Source organism: Ambystoma mexicanum, chromosome 1p (assembly GCF_040938575.1).
Source record: "Ambystoma mexicanum isolate Mex_15411 chromosome 1p, UKY_AmexF1_1, whole genome shotgun sequence".
Taxonomy (NCBI): Eukaryota; Metazoa; Chordata; class Amphibia; order Caudata; family Ambystomatidae; genus Ambystoma; species Ambystoma mexicanum.
Window position 1 is genome coordinate 949,532,348 of NC_090921.1, and position 26,499 is coordinate 949,558,846.

General features: G+C 47.3%; 1 protein-coding gene across 1 annotated transcript in view; it reads left to right on the plus strand.

Annotated features, from left to right (window-relative positions):
* The first annotated feature begins 3,444 nt into the window (after nucleotides 1-3,444).
* Nucleotides 3,445-26,499, plus strand: part of PDP2 (pyruvate dehydrogenase phosphatase catalytic subunit 2) — a 57,642-nt gene continuing 34,587 nt past the window's right edge. Inside the window, exon 1 of the mRNA XM_069653275.1 lies at nucleotides 3,445-3,690. The gene's annotated coding sequence lies outside the window, so the exon portion shown is untranslated. The remainder of the gene's footprint in view (nucleotides 3,691-26,499) is intronic.

Here is a 26,499-nt window from a genome sequence, read left to right on the forward strand (position 1 = left end):
AGCCAGGTTTTGAGTAGTTTTCTGAATTCCAGATGATCCCTTGTGCTGAGTATATTTTTTGGTAGGTCATTCCAAGTTATTGCTGCCAGGTGAGAGAAAGATGATCCTACGAATATTATTTTATTGTATGGTTTTGGTTCTAGGCGAATGTCGTTGCTTGATCTGAGTGGTCTTGTCGGATGGTAGACGGTTATTTTCTCATTTAGGAATTCTGCTCCTTGGCCATGGATTGCTCTGTGCGTTATGCACATTGTTTTGAACTTTATTCGCTGTTTTATTGGTAGCCAATGTAGCATTTTCAGTGCTGGGGTAATGTTTTCTCTTCGTGGTAGTTTGAGTAGGAGTCTGGGCGCAGCGTTTTGTATGCGCTGCAGTTTCTTTAATAGTCGTGCTGGCATTCCTAGGTATAGGCTGTTGACGTAGTCTACTCTGGATATGATGAGTGCGATGATGGTGAGTGTTTTGTGGGTGGAAGAGAGGAATGGTAGGAGCCTTTTTGTCGCGTGTAGGAGGAAGAAACATTTCTTGATTATAGCGTTATAAAGTGTATGTGGTTTATATGGGATAGAGTGAGCAAGTCTCTAGAGGCCAAGAGGATCAACTGCATACATGCCAACATTCAGATGCACCTGGGAGGGAGATTTCCACAAGGAAATTGGGAGATGCATAGTTCCCCATAGGAATGCATTGGGGCTACAGTTAAATCGAGAGGGTTGGCATGTATGCAACTGCACCCAGTGTAATTGAATCAAATAGTGTTAAATGCACTCTCAAAATTGACAAATTCATGGTCTCTTAACACGTGACGAAGAGCTCACAAACAAGGGATATTCATTAGGCTTGAAACTAAGATAATGGTGTGCCTACACTCCCTTGAATGTTCCAGGACACTACAGACTTGCATGGTCAATCTTCAGTGCATACTGTCATGAAGCCTAACGATGAGAGAGGGTAGATTAATTGGGAAAACAAGGGGAGAGCTGATGTTTCTCAAAGCACCTGGGTTTCGTTTCTATGTACGTGCTGCTAGCGAGCCGAATGTCCAAGGTTGGATTTGATTTGCCAAGCAATCAGAAAAGCCTGCCATGCACTTTTGCATACAATGTTGCAAATGACTATTCTGCTGCAATATTCTCTGTTGTAATTAGTATACTACGTATGTAGAAGTAGCTCAGGGCGTGTCCTACAGACATGCGGCTGCCAATGAGAGACTAACACTCATTCATTCTATATGTACACTTGTTCCCCTAATGCAATCCCACCTCTCGATAGGTTTTTGGAATATGCCAGGAGTCATAGTGACGCATCTCATAGCTCTCAACTCACACGCTTTTGGCGGGTGTCACCCGCCTTGAAAAAGGCTGACTCACCCGCCAAGCCTCCAGCACTCCCATTCATTTCAATGGGCGTCTCACCCGCCAAAAACAAAATCGGGTGATTTCACCCGCCTTTGCAACACAAATGGTTGAGAGCTATGGCATCTATCATTATATAAACTAAGCATAATCAAGAAAACGTGATCCTGCATAAACCGATTTGATGAATGACGATTAACCCTGCTTTCCTTCATTGAGATAAAAGCAGTATTTTACCATCTTCTTTGAGTCTGTTCAGTTATTTAGTCTGAGATGTTTTATTGGTAATTCCATCTAGCACAAAGACGCTTCAAGGTGCCAGAACACAAATCTTTTAACAATTGCAGTACCCGTCAGGCAATTGTGTGCAAAAATCAGATTGCTATTCTTCCTTGCAGAAGCGTTCCTAGGGGGGGATAAAGGGGCTAAAACCCTGGGGGCCTCATTACACGGAAGGCGGTGAGCCATGGCGCTATTAGCGCCATGGCTCATGCCGGTAAAATACCGGCACCGCCTTGGCGGAAAGGGGATTTACCGCCCCATTCCAAGGTTGGTGGGGCGGTAAATCCCCCTTCCGCCATTGCCCTTCCCCATTCCCATTTCTGCCCCATAGGGCTCTATGGGAATGGGGAAGGCGCTAATTACGGCACCGCAATTTTGCGGTGCCGTAATTAGCTCCGAGGTCCCTTAGCGGGTTGGTTTTTAACGCCTGCAAAAAGCAGGCGTTAAAACACCAACCCGCTAAGGGACCTCGTAGTAAGGCGGTAATTGTTAACGGCCACCGTTACCATTAACGGTGGCCGTTAACCATTACCGCCTTCCGTGTAATGAGGCCCTGGGTCTTTTGGTTGTAGCCCCTGATAGAAGCTCAGGGGCTACAACCAAAAGGCTATCACCGAGTCCCGACAGTCCCAACATTAGTGTAGCCCCAGATCTTTTCCAGACCGAGCAACAACCCTGCTTCCTTGCATGCATTTTGTGATTCATATGCAGAAGGCCTTGACATAGAAGGCCTTGACATTTCCTCCTGCATAATCTCTCATGAACTAAGTCGGGATCAGTTAAATTACTAAACATAACCAGGCAGTTTACACAAATGTAATCTGTGATCATTTATGTAACACAAAAAATATTTAAAAAATAAAGACATAAAGTCATAATGCAACGTTTACTTAATGGTACATGCCAACTTTAAACAAACAGTCCTGATTTTAACTTGGAATGACATTCTGAGACTTGTACTTCTGGATTTCTCCATTATAAACCCAGGACTACAAGTCTTAGAATGCAAAGATAAAACCAGCCCTGGACTATTGTCTCCCGAATGGAAAGGATAATGTTGCCATATATGTTTTTGTTTTCATAAATATTACGTTCACATGTTGTGCCATGTCAGCCGTTCGTAGTTCATACTGCCCTACATTTAGCCTTTGCTTTCTGGTAGTTGTAGTTTTGAATTTTCAGTTATAAAATAAACGTAGGACTACAAGTCCTCGAATGTGCAGTTAAAAGCAGGATTTCTCCAATTTATCTATGACATGGACCGCCTTACGAGCTCTGTAAACATCACTTCTGCACATGAAGACTGTGAAGAAGCTAAAGTGCAATGAAGTAAATAATTGAGAGTCTTTTGTTTCAATATGTCTGCCAGATTGGAGGTATTAAAGGCAGTCCTGTGCCTTTTTTGGTGTTAAACAAACATAGCCATCTTAGAAGAGAGTCAATTTTCTAACCAAGCCAAATTATTCAGCCGTTAACATTTATCTTTTGCAGCATAAACACGGATTTATATTACTTAAATGTATTTGACTCACACCACTTATATTCTGTACATTTGTATTACACTTGCTCAGAAGTATTTTTAGAAACTAAAATAAGCTCAATATTTCTTTTTTCACTCCTTTAAGTTTAATAGAACTACTTTTCTTATAGTCTTTTCTTAGTTCGGACAGCAGACGTCTCGTCGTTCTTTTGTTACAAGGCTGTCTGTCTTCTCTTCTGCTGAGTCCTTCTTTTCTTTCCTTCGCTCAAAGGAGGTACGTTCCGTTGGTTGAAAGTACTAGCCACGCCCCTTCTTTTCCCCTAGTTTAGAAGCGCCCACAGTGTTTATAAACGGAACCTGCTCCTCCCTGAGGGGAAGGTTGTGCGGTCTTCTTTGACGTTTATACGGTATCGGGTCACGTCTTTTTTTTGTTTTTTATTTTTGATCCGGTGATTGTTTAGTGTTGCTATGGCTGAGAGAGAAGGTGGAGAGCCTGCCAAAGGAGCGCGCTGCATGTAGGAGACACACGGGCGAGGGACTAAGCAGGATCCTAGACACGTTCTACTATTCCGGGTAAGAGGCGTAGGCTTTCTGACCGGATGAGCACTGAGGTTATGCAGAAAATGAGGGCTGAACTCAAGAGAGGCCTGAGAAGGAATATGTCGGAGACCAAATGGGCGAGGAGGGCTAGTGATGGACTGGAGAGTCCGACCCCGAGGAGAAACAGCAGGGAAAGTAAAAAGTCTGGGGCGGCTGAGAGGATTTTGACCTGTGAGGCTGACATCTGAGGCAATTCATGGCTAGCAAGTGTCACGTGCTATGCGTGATGCTAGGCGCTGTTGCCAGTCCTATTTTTTCACTTTTGTATGTTGTCTTTTCATGCAGGTATGTGTAGTCTACCCACAGGTCCCAGCATGCAACATGAAATATGAAATGCCAGGATTGGCGCTAGGCGACATGCATGGATACCAGCAAGTTCATTCACTTCGGTAGATGCTAGTCCAGTACTAATTTTTAACTTTTAATTCTTGGTTTTGTTGTCCCTTTGTACCTATTATAAATCCAGCACTACAAGTGCAAATTTAAAAGGGGCGAGGAGGGAGGGAGAATTGGAATCCACTCTTGTTGGTCCGTGTTAATGCAAATGACCAAAAACCCACATGCCATCATTTTCAACTAGTTTGTGCACGTTTCCACCGAGGTGAAATGATGGTCTCATGTCATTCTTCATAGTAGTTTTAAAAGTGGACAGATCGTCGTTGGTAATATAAGTGGCAATTTCCAAGGCATCCTGCTTATCGTCTGCAACCCCTAAAGCGATGGAATATATCTCATTTGGACACAAGGAGCCCCCATGCTAATTTCAAGCATCTCCCTTGCCCCTTTTTGAGTTTTTTTTTGTGTACATTTCTTTTTATTAGGTTTTACAACAATTCAACAAAACAATCTGAGGGGGATGCCCTCTAACAATGCATCATGTTGTATCCTTGTTCCACCCTCTCCCCTGATGTTGCGAGTGTGCACTCTTTTTAGGCAGTTAGCAGATCGGACCGTGATCGCAAGTAAAAGTCCTCTCCTGAGCAGGCTGTAATGATTAAGTTCTTTGCCCCCTGGGGGATTGCAGCGCCACTTGCCCATAGTCTATCTGGTTGGGCCGGGCTGGCCCCACCCTTTAAACCGTATGCCCCCTTAATTCCATTAAAACTTATTGTAGCCATTCTGTTTCTCCCGAGGCGCTACCTCCGTGGATGGCTGCGGATATCTTTTCCATGAGATATGTCTTTAGCTGTGGTGGACCATTCTTGCAATGTGGGGAGGTGCCCCTGTTTCCAATGTCTGGCCCTACAAGCTTGTGCTGCTAATTGCAGGAAGTGCTACCAAATGGCACCAGCAGGGGGTCCAGATGGCAAGTTTCCCCACCACCGCTGCGTCCCTGATCTGCCCAATAGACCTGCACCCTGGGGCAACTCCACCACATGTGCCAGTATCAGCCCGGGCTCCACAACCATGCCAGCAGTGGGGGTCCACTGTTCGAAACATTCTGGAAATTCGTACTGGGTCATATTGCCATTGGTGGAGTAGTTTTATCTCATATCACTTATACTGACATGAGATGGAGGTCTTAAAGGCACACCTACACATCTGTCACCACAAGCCATCTCCCAATTCTATCCCCAGATCCCTGTCCCAGTGTAATCAGAGCCCTCTGGTGACCCCCACCTTGGGTTCCAACAGGGTCCCATAAAGGCGTGAGATGAGGCATCTCAACTCTGCGTACCTATCCAAGACCTTCTCAACTGGGCTGAGTTCCCTCTGAATATGGTCCTTCATTTTCCGGACTTGAAAACCCCCTTAAGCCTGGGGTATAACAGCACTGACACACTACCAGCACTGACACACTACCAATACCCAAGGACCTCCTCCCAACTCTTGAATGGTGATTCCCCATCTTGTACTAGTTGACCCACCCTAGTGAGTCCCGCCTCGAACCAGGACTGGTTTTGCTCAACCTCCGGTATGTCATCTCTAGGCCGAGAGGTCTTGAAACACCTTGAATGTGTCGCCTCCGTAGAGAAAGCTCCCCAGACGTTTCTCTTTTTACAGGACTTCCATCTTCTCCCTGTACTTAGGACGCAAAGCACTATGGACCTCGGGCCCTTGCCTCCTCTGCCTCTGTGGGCCCTTTCCAGCTGCACCTCTTTGCCCACTTCAAGGGCGAACAATTGGTTGATCAGGCTCCGGCAGCTGATTCCCCTTTCTGCTCACTCACTCAGAGGATCTGTAGGTTATTGCGTCCGTTTTCCAGGTCGACCCGCTTCAGAGTTTCCTCTTCCCTCATTTCTAGGTCGGCGAGACGTGCCTCGTATTTCATGTCAAGGACATTCACTTGCAGGTTGTTGTGCTCCAGCCCCTCCAGTTTGACTTCCAGTTGGTCCAACCTGCCCTTAAGGTCACAGATTGAAGCTTGGATGTCAGTCCTCGTTACTTTAATTTCTTGGAATATAACCTTCAGGTCTTCCCTGGTCAAGGTGGGGTTGGGAGCGCCTCTGCCCGATACCATCTCGTTGGAGTGGGTTGCCCCACGGGTCGGTACAGGGATTCTATAGAAGCATTGCAGGGGCTGAATCCCTGTGGAGATCTTCATTTTGGTAGTGGCATGTCCCCCGGTGCCCTCCAGTTCAACTCTGGTGCTCCGTCAATATGCTTTACCCTGGCTTTTGTGGTTGAGTGCAGCTAGGCGTAGCGGGCCAACTTGGTGTTATTGTGGTGCCCATCCAGGGTTGACCCTTGTCCCTTGCTGTTCCTGGAACTTCCCCCTTCCAGGGGCAAGTCACCAGTATCGAGTTGGTAGTGGCCAGTGACCCACTAATACCCCCCGGTACACCTCAGTGTCTTGTCCCACCTTTCCGGGCCTCAGGCCTTGTTTGTGTGCGGTGGGATGGTGTGATATCATCCTTGTGGGAGTGCTGCGCCCCCGTTCCCAGAAAGGCCCCCCCTTTGCTGCTCAGTGTCCCCTGCAAGCTTTTACTGGGCCACCCTGTTGCCTCCGAACCTTTCCTGGATTAGGCTTGCCCCTTCTCCCCAGTACTCTGAGGGTATACTGTTCAATCACAGGCCGTTTATGCCCCTGTTCGCTTTTTCCCCCTCCCTCCTTATCTGCTTCGGGAGTTCCTCCGGGGTAGGCCCCTACGTGTTTTCTCAACCCTCGTGGGAGCCCTTCCTCACAGGGCCCTGGTGTCAGCGGGAGTCGTGGCCTCTGTGCGGTTGCCGGGCCTCTTAATCAGGATGTGGGTCGCTGATCTGTACTGGGCAGGAGAGAGATATTGATTTGCGGGGTTCCAATTTCACCCATTGGGCCCAGGATGTCTTGCGACTGGAATCCCCAAAGTTCTTGGGGTCACCCTCCGATCCCTGCTTCCCACAGTATGGGCCCTGCTGTTCTGTCCTCCGGCCACACCCCAACGTAGCGGCCTGGCTGGACTGCCGGGGCAGTCTACTGCAGCGTATCATTGCCCTGCTGCCCCGCCTCAGTCTCCTCACCTTTATCGGGGTGCACTCTGGAGGGTGGGGGGGTTGGGGGCTGTGGTTGTTTCAGGCTCTTGCTCTTCTGGTGCCCTTATGCCCGGGGGGTATTGCTGTCCCTCCGCAGATGCATCCACAGAGTCTCTGGCTGCTCCTCTGTTCACGCCTTGGGCTCCAGGCGTGTTGCTTGGCACAACTGCTGTTACGGGCCTCAGTGTTGTACACGGAACCCTGGGCTCAGGCTCCAAGCCCCTGTCTCCTTGCCCCTTGGTGGTCGCGGGGAGTGGGGGGGGTTGTTGGGCGGCCATGTGTATGCTCTCCTGCTGGTGCATAGCTCCAAGGAGTCGTGTTTGTCGCCCCAGTGCAGGGGCAGAGTGGTTCACGTCGTTCGGGGTTTGTGACTTTGGAGTGCCTCCAGAACCTCAGTCTTCACTCCAGGTCAGGGGCGATCACTGTTCACAACGGGGGTTCCGATGGGCATCTGCAAGCCAGTTCTCCACGGGGGGGGGGGGGGGGAGAGGAAATCTCTGTAGCTCCAATGTGCGAAGCGACTCCTTCACACGTCTATGCTGGTAAGCGCCCCTAGCGGTCTTTCCTTTTAAGTGGCCTATAACGGCTGTCCCGTGGATGGATGTTTGTACTGGTGCTCTATAAAACGTGATTAGGACTTGGTGAGACTGCTTGGCAACCTGTCTCTGGGGCAAGTCACCAATGTGGATGAGAGTGGTCCTTTCATCATACATTTCGTGAAGGATATGAAGACCATGCACTTTAAAAAAAAAAAAACAATCTTTTTTATGGCTCCATTCACCTGCACTCGGTGATGCAACATCATTGAGCTGACTGCCCCACCCGCCGAAACTTGGGGCTACGTTGACTCAACCTGGCTGACCTACGCAGCAGTTGCCTGACGGAACTAGACGCCTATGTCAAACAGCGCCTGGGCTTTGCTGTTAACAAATGTCTTGTATTACTAATGTAAATCATTTCACTGTTGGCACATTCGTATGCATACATTTTTGGGCAATTGAAATCTTGATCTGGGGTTAGTACTTGCATGCCAGGGGATTGACTGGAAGGGTATAGAGGGGACAGGAGACCACTTCTTCTCAAGCCTCCTTATAGCTTGGTACTGGCTGCCGGGTTTACCTCTGTCTCACTGGTCCCCGGCACCCCCACCAGTCCTCTCTCGCACTTGCCTCGGGCCCTGCACACCACACACTCTATGCACTTCAGACATTAACCCAAGAGTGGCTCTCTGCACTTACCCCAGTCTCAACTGACCGGGTGCACTTGCTTGATCTGTACATACTGCGCCTGAAGATCGTCTCCCTTGTCTTCACCCCTTAATTGCACTGTTAAAAGTGCAGAATCGCAGTCAGTCCTATTTGCTCTCTCTCTCAAACTGTTAAATGTATTTTTTATGCACTTACTCTGCCAGTGCAGACTATCATTGATTCAGAATTTCAAGGGCTCTGAGCAACTTTTTTTTCCCCCCCCATGTTCCCACCCCCATTGAGCACTTTGAAACACTTACCTGTGTATAGGGGCTATATAAATAAACAATAGCATACCAAAGCAGTCCTTAAGTGGGTGTTCTCAGACTTGGTCATAGTTAACTGATTGCTGCACTAGAATAGTTTGATTAGAACGTGTAAAGAAGTTAGATTCTCCCCACACAAATGTTTGCCCCTCTCCCACCCTCTGAAGTTGGCACCTCTTCCAACATTTGAAGAGTTTGGGCCTCCCCAATGTAGGTTTTGTTGAGCCTGTGTCTCTACATTACTTTTCCATTTCTGAATCTCATATCTCCCAAGCTCTTCCTACCAATTCCACTGCCACCTATTCACCCTACCTGTATCTCCCTGGGTGAATCCTCTGTGAAGTGCTCTGTTGCTGTGTTTGCACTCCTCAGAATCACATATATAATGCTGACCATGAACAGTAAACTTCTGCAGCATGGATAATGATTGGTAGCCCCCTGGTATTTGCAGATTCCTTTATGGTGGCATCCCTATTCTGGAGAAGCTCACTGACATTGTTGGAATCCCCAGATTGGCAAGGGGGGAGTGTGGGGGTGGTCACATTTCAATAATCTATATTATAAAAGATAGATTTTGTGTGTGACCTTGCAGCACTCAGAATATAACCATGGAGAAAAGGCATTTCAATTAACATCCCGTGGACCTAAATCTCAGTGTTTTTTGACACATGCCTGTGAAATACTATAGGGGAATAAGGCAATCTTACTAGTGTGAGGGGAATAAGGCAATCTTACTAGTGTGAGGGGAATAAGGCAATCTTACTAGTGTGAGGGGAATAAGGCAATCTTACTAGTGTGAGGGGAATAAGGCAATCTTACTAGTGTGAAGGAAGGATGCAAATGGAAGAAGAGATTCGGATGATAGCATATAATAGGAAACTTGCTATGTGATATCTATCTATTTTAAACCTCGTCCAATTTTGGTAATGTGGATGGAACAGCAGGATCATGGATCGTGGGTTTGTTGAAACGGAGCGAAAATACTATTACCCAAGGGACTGTCCAGTCAAGGTTGTATACAAATATCTACTTGCACAACAGTTCCTGCATATTACAAAATACAACCCACCCTGTAAAGGAATGCAGAGGACAGACCGTTTCAAAGAAGGAAAAGGGATGCACTCTAGATGCCGACAGGAGGGTAGTCAGAATAGTTCAAGGATACTTAGTTTCAACACAAAGGGAACAATTGGTTGTAAAAGTTCAGCAGGGGCCTTCAGAGAAGGACCAGGGTGTACCAAACTACAATGTAACTTTCGCTTGTTGATGTTCTTGGTGCCTGACGGGGTCGAGACTGTTTCAGGGTGCTTATGCGATGAGTTCAAGACAGGAGACAGCTGCAGGTATCTGCCGGCGAGCGAGTCTGGCCAGACTGTTGCAGGCTGGCCTACACAGTGACTCTGGGTCAGGAATTGTCTCAGTGCTGGTTGACGTGTCTCGGATGGCGTTCGCGACTGTACTCTGGCATAAGTCAGCAGTGCAGTTGGTTACAGCTTGAGGGACTTAACTGGCTGAAATGTCCTTTAAGGCAGACTTCAGTAGATGCTTGTCGATGCACTCCTCCTAGCTTCTTAAGTGAGCTTATGTCCTTTAATGCGGACAGCCCAAAGCTGAGGAGTGTGTTGCAGGCAGCTGCCTTGACCTTGGTTTGGTTCAGAGACTCACTTCCACCTAGGAAGCTTGCCGCAGGGCATGCTGTGTGCTGGCTGGGTACCGGTTCTAGAGCTGGATGAAGGGTCCTCTGGATTCAGTATCTCCCTCTGTTCCCTGGGAGATGTTGCGGGGTACATTGACCTGCCCAGCAGAACTCACCAAACTACATCTCAGCAGTCACCAGCAGAATGGCTGTGCTGGCTCTGTTGAGCACTATTGCCTTGCATTAAAACTGCGCTTTGCAGTATCTAAAATATTGGCTGTGCCGTTTTACTAGCCACAAATGGGGCAAGATGAAACGCAGAACACCCCGAGAATTGCTGCCGGTATTTCTTCAATTGCACCAAAGAAAATAATTCATAAGCGGCACTGCTATGCTGCCAGCTCAAAACTTTGTCACTGAGAAAGAAAATATTCTGCCATTTTAAAATGACTGCGCCCTGATGCTCTTTTTCATCTGTTCAGCAGTACACAAAAACTTCACTTCAAGCCATACTCAACGCTTTTTTTGCAACAAAATGACAGATAAACCCTTCATAAGAAGCTTTCTCTTTGCTCGTGTCACTGGACCCTTGCTTTGAACATATTCCTGTGTAGTAGAACGTGACTATTGCCATGGAAATGCTCAGAAAATAAATACATAAATAAAGTTACTGAGAAACCAGCAGGGCAGGTTTTTAGGCCCTAGCGTCAAAGGATTGACTACAGGATCTACCTTCCCCCAAGTGTACCAGCATCTGGGGCCTATGACTAGGCAGGGGTGAAGCATTTCACGCCCTCATCAGACTCTCTGGCAATGCTGTAGTCGGGCATAATGGATTTCTGGGACATTTGGGTGTCTTTTTAAGCAGCATCTCCCCTCAACTTAAACTGGGGAGCTTCAAAGACCAATCCATGGCACGGGCTAGTGCCTGACAGTTGACCGTGGGTTGAAAAAAATGCCCTTATTTAATGCTGGCCCATTTTGGGCAAAAGACTGTTCTGAATTAATAAACTTTAAGACTTTTATTTCTGCAACCGGGAAACGCAGGAATGCGAAAGTTTCACAGTTTAATGTAATTTTTGGGAAATTAAAACAAGATACATGTAGGAGACGTAACTCGTGGTAAAAGTATACTTGGTGCAACTTTAACATTTTATGCAAACATGCTCTGTGATACTAGGTACACATATATAAAATTGTAGAATTTTAGGTGAAATATTTCCCACTGAAAAGTGCGAAAGATTATTAGGAGGGCGAAATGAGAAAGTACAGACTTGAGTCAGAATGCCATTTGCCTATGTGATTTTCAAAAATGCCACAACTGTAAAAATGTGCAATGTCATAACAGATTTTTGGCAAAAATGACTGTGGGAGGGCATGGGCAATTTAAGCTCGCACCATAAAACTGATGTCATGTCCTTGAAGCCCAACCGGTTGACAGGAAGGCGGTAACGGTAAATCCTGACCAATCCAGTTGTTGGCGGCATTCCAGCCAAAGCCGTCCCCATGGTATAATCCTGTGATATCCGCCTTACATAAGGTATACTCGCAGAGACAAAGGACACTCTTATTTTCCAGCTCCTGCGCATCCAGATATTCCATATTCACTCTGCAAGATTCCAGATTCTGCTGCCAGCCCAGAGCATAGCTGACCCTGTCCAGGCAGGACCATTGATCCAGAAATCTCCACTAAAAAAATTCCACTGAAAAAATCCCAATAACTCGGGGAGAAAGGGGAAGGGTGGCTGAATACTCATTGGGATATCCAGTGCTGCCTGCTTGCCCTGCCGCCCTCTATCCAGCTGAGGCTCTGCTGTGCCGTTACCAGACCTTTGCCCAGCTGTTTTCTTCTGAGAGAGCTTGCCGCAGTGACCAGATATTGCCTTGCTGTCCAGAAACCTGGCGCACTGTCCAAAATACCCCATTCAAATGCATGTTGTGAGTATTGCCCTTACCCCAACAGCCACAAACTGCTTCCCTTGCTCTGTACCTTGTATTAGGTTCCACCCCCTAGAAATCCCATAACTGCTTTAGCTGAGTTCTCTGTACATCGTGTCCTTGATCTGCAAGTGTTGGCACCATTCTTCCACTCATTTCTGTCTTGTGTAAGTCCTTTGTACTATTTTGAGTTAACTAATTAATTCCCACATAAAGGGGCACACAGTGCGAAGGGGTTACACTTGCAAAGTAACCTGTGTCACAGGCGGCGTCTCTTTTCTATGTACTAAAATATAGTTTCTGTAAAACTTGTCCTTTCTGTAAAACTTGTCCTTTCCTTTCCAAACCGATTTTTCTCTCAACTGCTTTTATTTTTAAAACCAAATTTCCTTTTCCATTGAGGATCTCATACTGTCATTCATTTAGAGTCGCTCTTTCACTTGCATATCATCCCTGCAATGTGCATTTGTCATTCAGCATAAAAACTGCATTCCGATTATGTCTATTTCACCTGTTTTTCAAACCGTTTTGACATTTAAACCTGTGTAAATTAGCAAATGCAATTTCTATGCGTGTGATTTGGCTGCACTGTCACTTCAAAGTTGATTTTTGAACTGTATGCCGGTTTTTGGTACCTTGCCTTGTAGTTGCTAGTGTTCTTACATCCCTGATACTGTTATAACTCATATTTACCTCATTCATTTGCACATTTTAAATGAAATATTTAGTAATTCCAAGTGCTATTTTATGCAATTGCAAAGGTTTTCATGGGGGAAGGTCAGATTTTAATTGTTTGCTGCCTACCTTTCTACCCACTCACAATTTGATTATTAGAGGTTTGAGGAAGCATTGCAGGGGGGAAATCTTAACTCCAGTGCTATCTACCCGAATAGTAAAATTGCTCCCTTCATTTGTGCTTTGGATATGTTATAGTAGAAGGTCCAACTAAGTGTATTTCATCAATTTACCTTGTAATTATCACCCCATTGGTGATTGCTGCCCAATATAACATTTGTGTGATTTTTCTTTGAATTTAAAATTACCACCCACCGGCATGGTTCATGCTCCATTGTGACCCGGGGTATTTGTAAAAGGGGGTGTGAGATGGGTTGGGTTCCAGCTCAATCTGAATTCTAGGAAACGAAGTGCGCGCTGCATCGTAGGCTAGTGGCAAGAGTCCTGGTCTGCTGTGTGACGTGCGATTAGAATCATTAACAATGTTTAGGGGAGGGCTTTGCTTCCCTCTTGGAGATCCTGGCCTTCCTTTACTGGTGGAAGATGTAAGGCAGACTAGACTGTACCTTCAGCCAGGGTCCAATGCTGAGTTATTCTTGTTACCCCTTGCAAAATCTTCAGATCTGCCCAAAAGTGGGGCTTTATCCTCTTTTTAAAGCCAAATGGGACACAGTGATTGGTGTAGGCTAAGACTACAATAATTACCCAAGCAACAGAAAAGGTAAAGTGGTGAAAAATAATTCCTATCTGTTGTGGTTCAAAGGGTCTCTTAAGATTATGTTGCTCTCTGTGCTTCCTGATTAAACGGGCAGGTCTCCCATGAAGTTGCGTCAAGAACATACTTTGTCTCCATCAAACCACATACTCCTGGGGTCCCCCTTCAGGGATGATTACTGTAAACGCGCAGTCCCAGACCTGACCTTTCACTGTCCGTGAATACTAAGGGCGGGAGCTGGCTTCAGGTTGACACAGTGCATATCAAAGGTTGTTGGGGTTTCCGGTCTCCTTTTTTTTAACCTCTGCAGCCAGGACCCATTTGGGTCTGTTTTAAGTATACTGTCTTAGTATGATAATTCTTTTAATCACTGCCACCATTCTGCAGGGCTCGGCAAAAGGAAATGGTGGATCCATGAAGCCTTTGATAGTTAATTAGGCTGGCCATAGCAGAGGGGAATGTTTCCCTCCCCTTCTGAGAGACCTGGTCTAATCCTGAATGTCATATTCCAACTAAATATGACAGGGGGACGGGGCCTATAGGCTGTGTCCACCCAGAGTACACGTGTCAATGTTTATGTTGTGGACTGAACATATGAAAATGTGTGCGAACCCTCATCCTTTTTCCGGAGGTTGATCTACCACTTTAATTTCTTGAATTATATTTCAAAAAAGCCCAGGTGAGCGCACATCCACCATGCGGATGGCCTAATTGCTCACAAAGCATATCCCCTCCACAGGGGCATCATTACACTAGGTGGTCAACAAATTCACCACATTTCATATCATTTTAGAAACTAAGCTTTGCCAAATTACCTTAAATATTTTTGTTTCTAATCTTTTTTTCTGAATTCTATGTGGTCTTTTGAGAGACCCAATGATGATGGCAATTCCACAATTGTGCTGCCTGTGCCTTATCTAAACCTGGGGAAGACAATGGATCCACAGATGTTGATTTATCTGTTTGCCGTTTAGTGCAGTCTACTACTGCAAATAAAGGCGGGCGCTTTTAATAGTATGCGTTCTGTACCATGCGCAATGCTTTAAACTCCACTTGTTTCATCACTGGCTAGCAGTCCGTTCTTGAGGAGCCGGGGAGATGTGGTTGCAATGAAGTCGAGTAGCAGCCTTGTGGCTGTATTTTGCATGTACTGTAGGTTCACTATGTACTTAAGAAGGCCAAAGTAGATTTACATTAATGTAATGGGCTAGCTTCAAAAGCATTAATCGCATGACAAATTATCCATTCATGTATTTAAATTAAACAATGCTCCTAGGTAACAGACCAATTTAGCTGGCATAGGACAGCCCCTTAATGATGGCCAATATTTGTTACACCAGATTCCAGCAGTGTGAAAAAAGGCGATGTATGGCCTACTAGCTGAGTATTTGTTCAACAATGAGGCCTATTTTGACAATTAAGAATGGCAGTTTTCTGGTCGTTCAGCTGTAGGTGATCTTCGGTTCCTCGCCTGCTCTGTGCATTGTTTGAAACTATTAAAATTGTCTAAAACACAGTATAAGGCATGGCCACCTACGTGGGTGGACGTTTGTGCTAACCCTAGATCATTCATGAGATTGATCAAGGGGTTTGCATTGTTGATGCATTCAAACCAAAAAGGAAGATTGCCCATGCTTACAGCGCATGGTTGTCTTGATTCTATTAAAGACAAGGAGGCGAGCATTATGCTTTACTTCTTTATTACTGCTCTCACAGCAATTCAACTTTTTTTTAAATGTTCACTTTCCTTGAAACACGTGTTACCTCTGCAGCTTCCCTAGATGCTCCTTCCCTAGATGGTCCAACAAAAAGGGGGTCTTAGTTTTAACCTTCACTGTAAAATGTCTACAGAACTACCAATCCCCACAATCCTTGGGCTTTGAGTAGTCCTGGGCCATTCCTTCTGTCCAATCTCAATCTGCCTTTGCCTATAAGTAAGCCTACTCTTTCTTTAGCAGCGAACACTGACTTTGATGGAATAACCCAACGGTCAACTTGAAATCAACAACTGTCCTTTGTGCTGAGAACCAGCCCTCTCGACGGTGAAGAATAGACATCTCCCCTCATTTGTGTACTTTGTCTGATCATCACTCAAGTCGACTTCTGCTCATCTTCTGAAACAAATGGAGATGCTGTCAAAAGGGCAGGCAATAGGTGCACATCATTCATCAATACAGTTTTGCAATACGTCCCCTAGCGTATTCGGGGTGGGATATAATACTCGCCTCCTTGTCTTTAATAGAATCAAGACTACCCTGCACTGTAAGCATGGGCAATCTTCAGTCTGTCGAGACAGGAGGCGAACATTATGCTTGTTCAAAGCTGTCAAGTACTCTATTAGCAATCTGAGAAATAGGCTTAAAATAAAAGGTCTTAAATGTTTCGTTAGACCAATCTGCTAACTTCATTATATCCTGCAAAGCTACCCCTGCTGAAAAATCTCTAGATGCCATTGCACCCCTACCAGCATGCGCACCAAACTTTGACAAATCAATTCCTGCTCAATGCATTACCCCTCTTGACCCATCTCGCAATTGTGGCTGTCGCTACTGCATGAAAGGGCTTCCTGCGTGCAATTAAGAGGTGAGTGACCCTTGCTGGCCTCACCTCTGCTGTATCTACCTCATAATCTTTGATGCATTGTGCTACACAAAGCTTGCTATTGTTTGGGAAGGAAATAATCGAATCCGACTTTGTCCTACTTGCTATGTGGAAGGCTTCTCCCTCTGGATAGAAAATGGAGAGAAAACGTTTCTGTCTATCTAGCGCCTTCAGGTCCGCACGCAATTAAGCAAAGAAGCATGGCTAATTTCCCTGAGAGCTGAGACCGTGAAAGGTCCCTATTATCTGGCCAAGCTAGGAACAACTGAAAAACCCCTTGAACATCCTAGAGCAGCGAATATCTTGCCTCTGGAGGCTTCCTTGTTTTGATCCCTTTAAGCACATGTAGAACCGATGGATGTTCACCTACCGGCTTCCCCTCTACTTTATCGTGCCCTGCTGATATAGTGGACCTGTACACTCCAACTGTCCTTCCTGTAGGTGCAACCGTCACTGAACTGTTCTGCTAAGAAGTTCAGCACGTGTACTAAAGGGGCCGTAACCTGATTAACACCGAAACCCATGAAGTAGACGGACCAGCGTTTCCACGTGGCACCGTAGCTCCTAATGGTGGAAGGCGCCCAGGAGTCTCTGATGCAGTGAGTCGTGAAATGCCTTGCCGTTCACATCATTGCCTGAAACCCTGTAAGCCATCAGGCGCAGGGTGCCCACCACCATCCAAGGATGAAGTTCCCCATTCGGACTCTGTAGGATGTCTCTCCTGTGGGGAAGAATCCTCAGGAAATACGTATCAAGTTCCATCACTACTTGAAACCACGGCTGGGACTTCCATAATGGAACTACCAACACCAACTCTGCCTGGTCCCTGCAAACCTTCGATAACACTCTCGTTAGCGTAGCAAATGGCAGGAACGCATAGTGCACTGCTCATGTCAACTGATGCAAGAAAGCGTCCTCTCCCCTTTGCTCCTGGAGCTATCCTCCACCTGAAATGCTGGGGGGGTGGTTTGGGATTTGAGCCTGGATGCATATCTAGAGGCCCCAAGGTCTCCTGCAACTCTGCAAAGATGGCTGGGAGTAGCCTCCAGTCGCTGGAGTCTACCAGATATCGAGAATTCCAATCTGCCACTATATTTTTCACCCCTGACACATATTCTGCGGACACTGATATCTGCTGCTGCACGCAGTGATGCCAAAAATCCTTTGCTAATTCTGCTAACATCCTGGAGGAGGTCCCACCACCACCACCCGCCCCCCCCAGCTTGTTTATATCGGGTACGGCTGAAATATTGTCCATCTTGAGAAGGACGCAGCAGTTGACGCAGCAGTTGACGCAGTCTCTGATAAAGGCCCTTAAGCGGAGGAACCCGCCAGCAGCTCTAAACAATTTATGTGGAGGCGAAGCTCACTCTGGACCATTTCCCCTCCTGTTTGTAAACTTCTGCAGCGCACTCCACAGTCGGCTGGCTCTGCTTGCGTCTTTCTCACTAGATCTGGGGTATCCCTGAAGATGCCTCTGCCATTCCAGCCTTCTATGTTCTGCAGCCACCAATGCAGCTCAGTAAGGGCTTCATGATTTAGAGTAACAAACTGATGATGACCTCTGAGATGCCTGAGCTTCAGTCTCTGAAGAGCTCTGTAATGAGTGGCCATGGAAATATAGCTTGAATTGAAGCCGTGAGAAAACCCACTATGCATGCTCGATTGCGAACCAAAATAACCTTGTTCGCTATCACCGTTCTGAGCTCCTTCTTTATAGCCTTCACTTTGCATGTTGGCAACTCAAGCGTGGCCTTTCTGGTGTCTTTGATGAACCCCCATAAAATCTATTCTCTGCGCGGGTTGAAGGTCCGACTTCTCCTCGCTCATGACAATCCTGAGGGAGGATACTAGGTTGCAAACCCATGAGGCCCGTGCTCGCAGGTCAATGACACTCTGGCCCAAAATGAGAATATCGTCTAGGTAGAAGATGATCCTGATATATATATATATATCTATCTATCTCACTCTCATGTGAACCTCCTCCAGATCTCTATGCCCTACCGAAAATGAAGGTACCTCTGATGTTCCGCTGCTATTGGAATGGTGAGATATGTGTCCCTGAGATCTAACCAGACAAGCCAGTCTCCCGTCCTGAGGAGGTTGCGAAAAAGGTGAATATCTTCCATTTTGAGATCGGTATGGAATCCATTAGTTTAGATGTATTACTGGTCTGACTTGCTCCCCTCTGCGCACCAAGAACATATTGCTGATGAAATCCTGACTGTCTTACTCGTCCCGCTCTATCGCTCCTTTGGCTGGTAGGCTGGGCAGTTCGCTGACTAGCTGCTCGTGCTCCTTTTAGGGGCATGAATATCACTGGGGCATGAATATCACTGGGGTTCTTGCATTTGCAAGGGGATACCTAGGAATTCTAGTCGAATGCCTGAAATCGCTTCTAGCACTCGCGCGTTGCTGGATAACTCGCACCATGTATGCAAAAAACGAGTCTTTGCTGCCTGTAGGCGCCTCTCCCTCTACGATTCCCGGGGAAACGGGCTCTGGCCAGGAAGGAAGGTATTGTGTTGCCTACTCTCACAATACTGCGCCCTGGGTCCTTGGGGGTCTGTGCTGCGTTCCAAAACGACCGGGTGCTTCACCCTGCTGCCACCCGGTCCCTGCTAAAACCCATACAGGAAATATTCTCCTAATGGAGCTCGGCGCCTTCTCCAGGGCAGAGTATGTACCCACGAACTTGAGACATTTCCTTTTCAAATGCTTCTCCAAATAGCCATCCATTTGTGCCCTTGCCTGCCTTGTATGAGGCTAGGTCACTGAGCTTCTCTATTCAACACCACTCATCTCTGATGACTGAGCGCAATTGGCGTTTCCTAAAAGGCAAACCTACTGTTCGGCCCATCTGCCTAGGGCTCTCGCATACACTGGTGTGCCTGTATCTCTGGCCCTCTTGGCCAGGTCCATAATCTTTGCGAGCGGGCCTGCCAGATCTAGGAGCTTATCTAGGCATCCTCGCCACGCTTGGTCCAGCCCTTTTTCTAATGTCCTTTAGTGACAAAGGTCACAATCTTCGGATCCAGGTCAGGGGTGTTCGTCACTTTGCCTGGCAGGTCAGGTCTAGGGCATTCTGCCATCTTGGACTCGACTTCTCTGGCCAACGGTCTTCTCAGATGTTGTGCCATATACTGCGCCACCCTAGACGATGGCACCCATTCAGTGAACCTAGTGTGCCTTATTGCCTCTGGGTTGAACATGTTGGTCAGACCCTCCTCCTCCTCCTCCTCCTCCTCCTCTTCTTCTTCCAAAGACTATTTTGTGATAATGGGATTTTGGGGCGCTTCCTCTTTCCCTCCGTTGTCCGTGAGTAGCTGGCATCCAGTTCCTCCCCTTCATTGTACTCCCCTGGGGTAGGGGGTCGACAGCATGGCACTGTCACCCCCAGTAGAAGGGCTTTCTTTAGCCTACTGACGGGGTCGACCGGCACTGGGGTCTCAAGTCTACCCCTTCTGTGTGGCTTGGGGGTGTCAAAGAGGTGGTCCTCTTTTATTTATATAGCATGCAAGCAGCCCAGGGGCATTGAGGCACTGTTACTTGCAGGAACTTAGTTACACAGGTACAGGAATGGCAGCAGTCGTTGACACATTATGAATACTACAAAACATAATACTGTTACAGATATTGCACTTGGTCATTAAATTACAGTTTATGCAGTGGGTCATATGTTAGTATTCATACTGATGTGAAGGACCTTATGTGAAGAGGATGGTGGTCATAGCTTTGCGGAAGGCAATGAGGGAGGCCTCACCTCGGATTATGGGAGGTAAGGCATTCCAGTGAGTGGGTGCGAGATAGGGGAAGCTGGATCCGCCCGCTCTGTTTCTTTTTACTAGTGGCACAGAGAGCATGTTGGTATACGGTGATCTGGTTGGCCTTGTAGTGGAGACAGGGTGGATCCTATGTGAGAGGTAGGCAGGAGCAGTGAGGTGAATGCACTTGTGGGTCAGTGTTAGAGCTTTGAAGACTATCCTTTCCTTTATTGGGAGCCAGTGGGCTAGTTTTCTGGCCTCAGAAATGTGTTCTCTTTTAGCAATGCTTTGGGCTGCCCGGAGAACATTGTTCTGTATGACTTGTAGCCTCTCTAGGTTTTTATTGGAGGTTCCTAGAAAGAGTACATTGCAATAGTCTAGCCTAGAGCCAGCAATGGCTCTAGCTATGTTACTGCAGTTCTCTTTGGAGAGAAAGGGCCTGACTGCGTTGATAAATTTAGCATGATATGCAGCTGCGGAGGCTATTGCGTTTACTTGTCTATCCATGGTTAGGCTGGAATCCAGGTAGACTCCAAGAGTTTTGACAGAATCTGAGACGGGTATTTTAATGGTGTCAATGGTGAAGTGACTGAATTGAGAATCCTAGATTTTTTTAGCATGTCGGGGTACCTACCAGGAGGAGTTCAGTCTTGTCCGAGTTGCGGCCTAGTCCATTGTCTGCCCTCCAGGCTTGGATGGTGTTGTAGAGGGTCAAGGAGTCAGTGTCATCGTTACCAGTGAGGGTGAGGAGGATCGGAGTGTCGTTGGTGTAGGAGCCCATAGCGTCGAGGATGAGGGGTCGCGTGAAGATATTGTAGAGGGCGGGGGAGAGGCAGGAGCCTTGGGGCACACCAGAGTATGATGGTTGTTGAGGCGGAGGCTAGGTCAGAGAATACTTGCATGGTTCTGTCTTGTAAGAAGGAGGTGATCCATGCTGTGGTCTCTGGAGAGAATTTGGCAGTGGAGGAGAGGTGGTGGCATAGGACGCCATGATCTATGAGGTCGAAGGCTGTGGATAGGTCAAGGAGTAAGGGAAGTGCTGGTTTACCCATGTCTCTGGCATCATCCATCTGGTTTTTCAGGTCAAAGCAGGGCGGTGTCAGTCAGCCCCAGGAGTTTGTTCTTTTCAATGAAGTGTTGAACCTGTAGGTAGGCTGCTTTGTCCAGTATTTTGAGGAGGAATGGGACAGTGGTGATGGGTCTATAGTTGTTGGGGGAGGTGGGATCGAGAGTTTTTAAATTTAAAAAAAAAAAAGAGGGCGGACCCAAGCTTCCTTGAGGGAGGCAGGGACTTTCCCTGTGGCAAAGGAGGCATTAACAAAGGTTGTCAGGAAGGGAGCTAGCGCTTCAGTGCAGTCTTTGATGATGGAGGCTGGGCATACATCACCTTTGCAGATTGAAGGTTTGATGTTCCTCATTATGTTGATTGTCTTTTTCCTGAATGGATTTAAAGGAAAAGAGTTGGGGGAGAGGGGTCCGGGGATTGTTGTGGGACAGGGATGTGCTTATTAGGTAGGGCTTGTTTAGTGGGTAGTATTTTGTTTTTGAGGAGGCTCAATTTAGTTTGCATGGCTGTTTGTATTTCATCACACCAGACTGTCTTTGGTGAAATTCTGGGGGGCGGGAGTGGGTGTCTCGAGGTCCCTGAAAATGGCGAAGATTTCTTTTGTGCTTGATTGGGCTTCCGAGATTCTGCATTCAAAAGATTTGGCCTTTGCTTGGGTGATTGCCTTTTTGTAATTAGTGCAGTGGGCTTTGAAGATCATCATTGTCAGAGTGAGATGTTTGCCACTGTCTAGTGCAGCCTTTTTTTTTCGTTGCAGAGTGAGGAGGTCTGGGGTGAACCTTGAGTTGGAGTGGGTGGTGGTGGTGATAGCTGCTTTGATGGCAGCATCATAGGCTGTTGTAAGTGTTTCTGGGTCTGCGGCGAAGGGAGGTCTGAAGGCTGGGCCTTGGAGGAAGGGCAGTAGCTTTTCCTTTGTGAGCTGGCGAGAGCTTCTAGCGAAGCAGGTTGGGAGGGGTTGGGGTGAAGGGGTAGCGCGGGAGCTAGTGGTGAGGATGCTAAAGGTGATGATATGGTGGTCAGACCATGGGGTGGGAGTGTTTCCAGTGATGAGTTGGCAGTTATGCTGTGCGATCCAGTCGAGAGTTCTGACCTGGATGTGAGTTGGGCTAAGGATGGTGTTTTCGTAGCCTAGAGCCTTGAGGGCCGAGTCAAGGGATTTGGCTGGTAAGTACTTACTATCCAGGAGACCTAGGTTGATGTCCCCAAGTAGAATGGCTTTAGACTGTTTTTTGAGGTTGTTGGAGAGGAGGTGGATGAGAGGGGCTTGAAAGTCTCCTGTTGGGCCTGGAGGCTGGTGACAGTGTGCACAGTAATGGTGCAATGGGGAGAGAGGGTTATTTTGACTTGAGGTAGTCGCTGTTGTTGTGCAAGGATTTCTCTACCTTTCTGATAGCTAGGCAGTCTCTGGCAAAAATTGCTACACCTCCACCTTTAGATAGGCGATCTTGTCTGGTGATGAAATAGCCAGGGGGTAGTACGAGGGAGAGCGCAGGGCCGCAGGCCTCATGTAGCCAGGTTTCTGAGTTCATGAGCGAATCAAGGTCATGGGTGGTAAGGAGGTCGTGGATGTCTAGAGCGTGCGCATTGATGGACCTAGCGTTAATCATGGCACATTTAAGATGGCTTCAGTAATGGCTTGGGGGGGGGTGAGTTATGAGGAGAAAGGGTGAGGTGGTGGATGTGGTTTCGCTGTGGGAGTTGGAGGAGTTGCACATCACAGATTTTACACTGGGGGCTCATTTTCAGTGGTGGTGGTGGACACATGTGGAATCACAATGTGGAGGCAGTACAATTATATGTGGGGTAAAGTACTTCATTGGCCGCTATATTGGCGGTAGTTGTAGTGGCTGTAGGTTTTGAAGTTGGGCGGAGGAGTCTGGACTTAGCTAGTCGAGAGGGTTGCATGGTACGTGAGCAAAGCCGGGCATTGCAGGTGATCGTGGGGATGGGCTGTGAGCTGACGGTGGCTTGCAGAGTACAGGCGCGTGATCTGAAGATCCTAGTGGTAGCGCATGGGTTTGAGAGAAGCTTTTAAATATTATGCTTACCTTCGGGATGCGGCATGCGGCATGGATTTGGGGCAGACGAGCAGCGAAGAGCTGCAAAGAGCAGGGCTTTCCTTCCTTTCCTGCTCAGTTTATGAACCTTCTTACAGCCCTCTTGTTCAACCCCTGTCTCGGGGTGTTGTGCTGAGTTGCCTTCACTGGGGCTAAACGCTCTCCTCTTCCTAGACTTCTCCTGCTCTGCCTTCTGCTTGTTCAGCATGGCCTCCAGCTGGTCCGGTCTGTGTTAGGCACAGCACTCCTTCTGACACTGCCTGTGTCAATGAGTCCCCCAACACCCTTTTGAAACTGAGGGAGAGGTCTTCTTCACCCCCCCTGTGGGCTTCTCCACCCACTCCTTAAAGCTCCACTCAGGGGGGGCGCTCTACGATACTCTGGGTTCTTAATGTGCCATTCTCCAATGCTATCTGTCAGGGAAACGCAACTGTTTCTCAAGCCGAAGGGATGACTGCTACGTGCTAAAGTCATTTCCTCGGTGTGCCGCCGGAACAAACATGCAGTCCTCAAGGTGCTCCATTTGAAACACAGCACAGTGCTTGCTTGGATGCGAGAGGCTCTTAACTGGGCTACTGCGGAGTCCTAGCCCTGTGCTTCTAAAGACGGCGAGCTGTGCTGACGCGCGCCTGCTCCCGCCGGGTCCTAGAGCCTCACGCCCGTCCAGTGCCTTAAGTGGCACTACAAATCGAGCCGGGGCCCATCGAGGGGGCGTGGCCTAACAACGGGGTCTTGATGGGCCGTTAGGCCACACCCCCTTGACGAGCCCCGGCTCAATGGGCTACTGGCACCCCTGCCAGGCAGCCTTTTGTAGAGATTAGCACCCTCTCCCCTATAGGGGAGAGGGTGCTGATCTCTGCATTTATTTTGTATAGGCTTGCCTGGCAGGGGACAGCGCCTCGCCTATTCAGCCTTAATGGTGGTGCTGCCCCTCGCCAGCTGGGGAGGGGCAGCGTCACCATTAAGGCTGAAAGGGTGAGGCCGCTGGAAGCAGAGGCCTTTTTCCTAAATACTGAAACTCCCGCGAATCCGCGAGAGCTTCAGTATTTAGAAAGCAAGGCCTCTGCTTCCAGTGGCCTCACGTTTTCTCCATAATGGTGGCGCCGGCCCACGTGCATCCCTTGATTAAAGGGATGCCTCGCAGGTGCGGCGCCACCATTATAGCTGAAAGGCATTTTTTTCTGAAGCCTGAAGCTCTCGCACACGAGCGAGAGCTTCAGGCTGTAGAAAAAAATGCCTTTTCGTGTAGTGGCCGGGGCTGCCCGGGGAGATTAGTGGGCCCCGGCAGGGCCCCGCCTCAAAACGAAATTTCGGAGCCTGCCGGGGCCCAGCCCCGGCAGGCCCCGGCCCACTTAAAGCCCTGCGCCCGTCGCATGCTAAGGAGAGGAGGCGATGCTAGCTGCCTAATGTGGGTGCGTTTGCCTGCGGCTTCGGCCATGACTAAGCGAGAAGGGAAGGGAAAAAAACGCTCATAGCAAGGCATAAATTAGTTTAAAAAATAGATAGCAAATTTTGCTAATTAAAATTGTTTTGATTAGCAAATGAACTAATTTGATTAGCAATTTTGTACTAATATTGAATGTCACCAGAATTAGTTGTACCCCAAGATATAGAATTAGCAAGAATGCAGAAATTATTTCTATGTACCTCCTGAAGTATAACATCAGTGCAATGCCTGTAAAATGTGAAGGTTTGCTGCATGAATGTTACTTACAAGCTCTAATTAGTACACATTTGTTTTGGGTTAAACAAGAGCCACAATGGTCTTGTTTATTTGCAAAGTACACCCATAGCAACCTCCTTCGAGTATTTGCACCACCCTACACTGAAGACTACACATCTTGGAATGCAAAACCATGTTTGATCTCATGGATGAACTCGGCTTTACAAAGAAATGGCTTTGAGTTACTTTCTGTGCAAATGTGTTTAAGGCATCCTACTTATTTACATATTCACAGCTAGCTTTGCTAAATCGGTCTCCCGTTTCCTCTTGCTTCCCACTATTCTGATTCAGTGTTAACATGATGATCACAAATCTATTATTGCAAGTCTTAGTTGCTGCTGATTGGAAAGAACAAATGATTTAGCCTTCTGCAGGCTTTACCAGTGCAGAGCTGCGTGCTAGCAAAGGGCTCTGGGACGAATATTTTGCCCACCAAATGCACACAGCCCTGCAATTTTAACACAGCCTGCTCAGAAAGCATTCTAATATTCAAATTGTAATTGAAAGAAGGCTTTCTGCCAGCACAAGCAGTGCTTAGTGCGGGGCTGAGCGCAAGCAAGTGGCTGGTATTGATATTTCTCCCACCCAAAAGGGCAGGAGAACATTAATTCCCAGCGTGGCCACCTGCACCAATTGCATTAAAAAGATAGTTTTAGAATAAAAATTTGGGCTAGGCTTTGCTTACCTCTTAAGGCCCGTTGCTAAGTCACAGTGGGAAGGTCCTCTCTGCCTAATCTTCCTCTACACTGCAGACCAATTCCTACAAAATAGGCAAAAAGCAACTCATTACCTACCCACAACAATGCACACTGAGTCTGTGGGGTTGGGGGGGACGGGGGCTTGAGAATCGACAGCCGAACAAATGCCAGTGCAGCCACTTGCCAACGCCCAGCAACTGGGGACAGCGTTGGGACCTTTCACCTTTACAAATATATGCAAATTAGGAGGTTTGCATGTATTTTGCCCCAGAGCGCCTGTACAGAGCTCGAAGTTTCCTGCATTAAAACTGCAAAATCATTGGCTGCATCTGTAATGATGCTGCAGTTTTATTTGTTTTTGTTGTGTTAAAATGCCGTCTTCCACGTCTTCCACTAATGCCAGCTATCAAAAAGTAATTGGGGCCTGGGTGGGTGGTTTAGGGGTGCAAAAAAAAAAAAAAACTCTTCAAAAGACTAAGATATGTAGGCTAAACCGCAAAACGGGAGGGTAAATGGATATCGGGACCTTTTTGCCATGCGCTTCTGAACAGAGGCATTAGGCTGTGAGATAGCAGACCAGATCAAAGTGCAGTTGGATTCTGGTAAACATTTTAAAAACTCTGAAAGACTTTTATTGCAGGCAGTGTGTGAGAGAACAAGGGTGAGTGACAATGAACTCTAAGGAACATGGGTCAGGGAGAGTGGGGGTGCTATAGGCAAGAGAGTGCAGCTGTGAGTGAGAGCTCGGGTGCAAGTAAAAGTAAGGGTGTGGGTGACTGCGATTGAGGGCTATCGTGCAAGAACGCATGAAAACTAGGTTTGAGTAAAATTAAGAGCTAAAGTATGAGAGTGAGGTGCATGATTTGAATACATAATGAGAGTA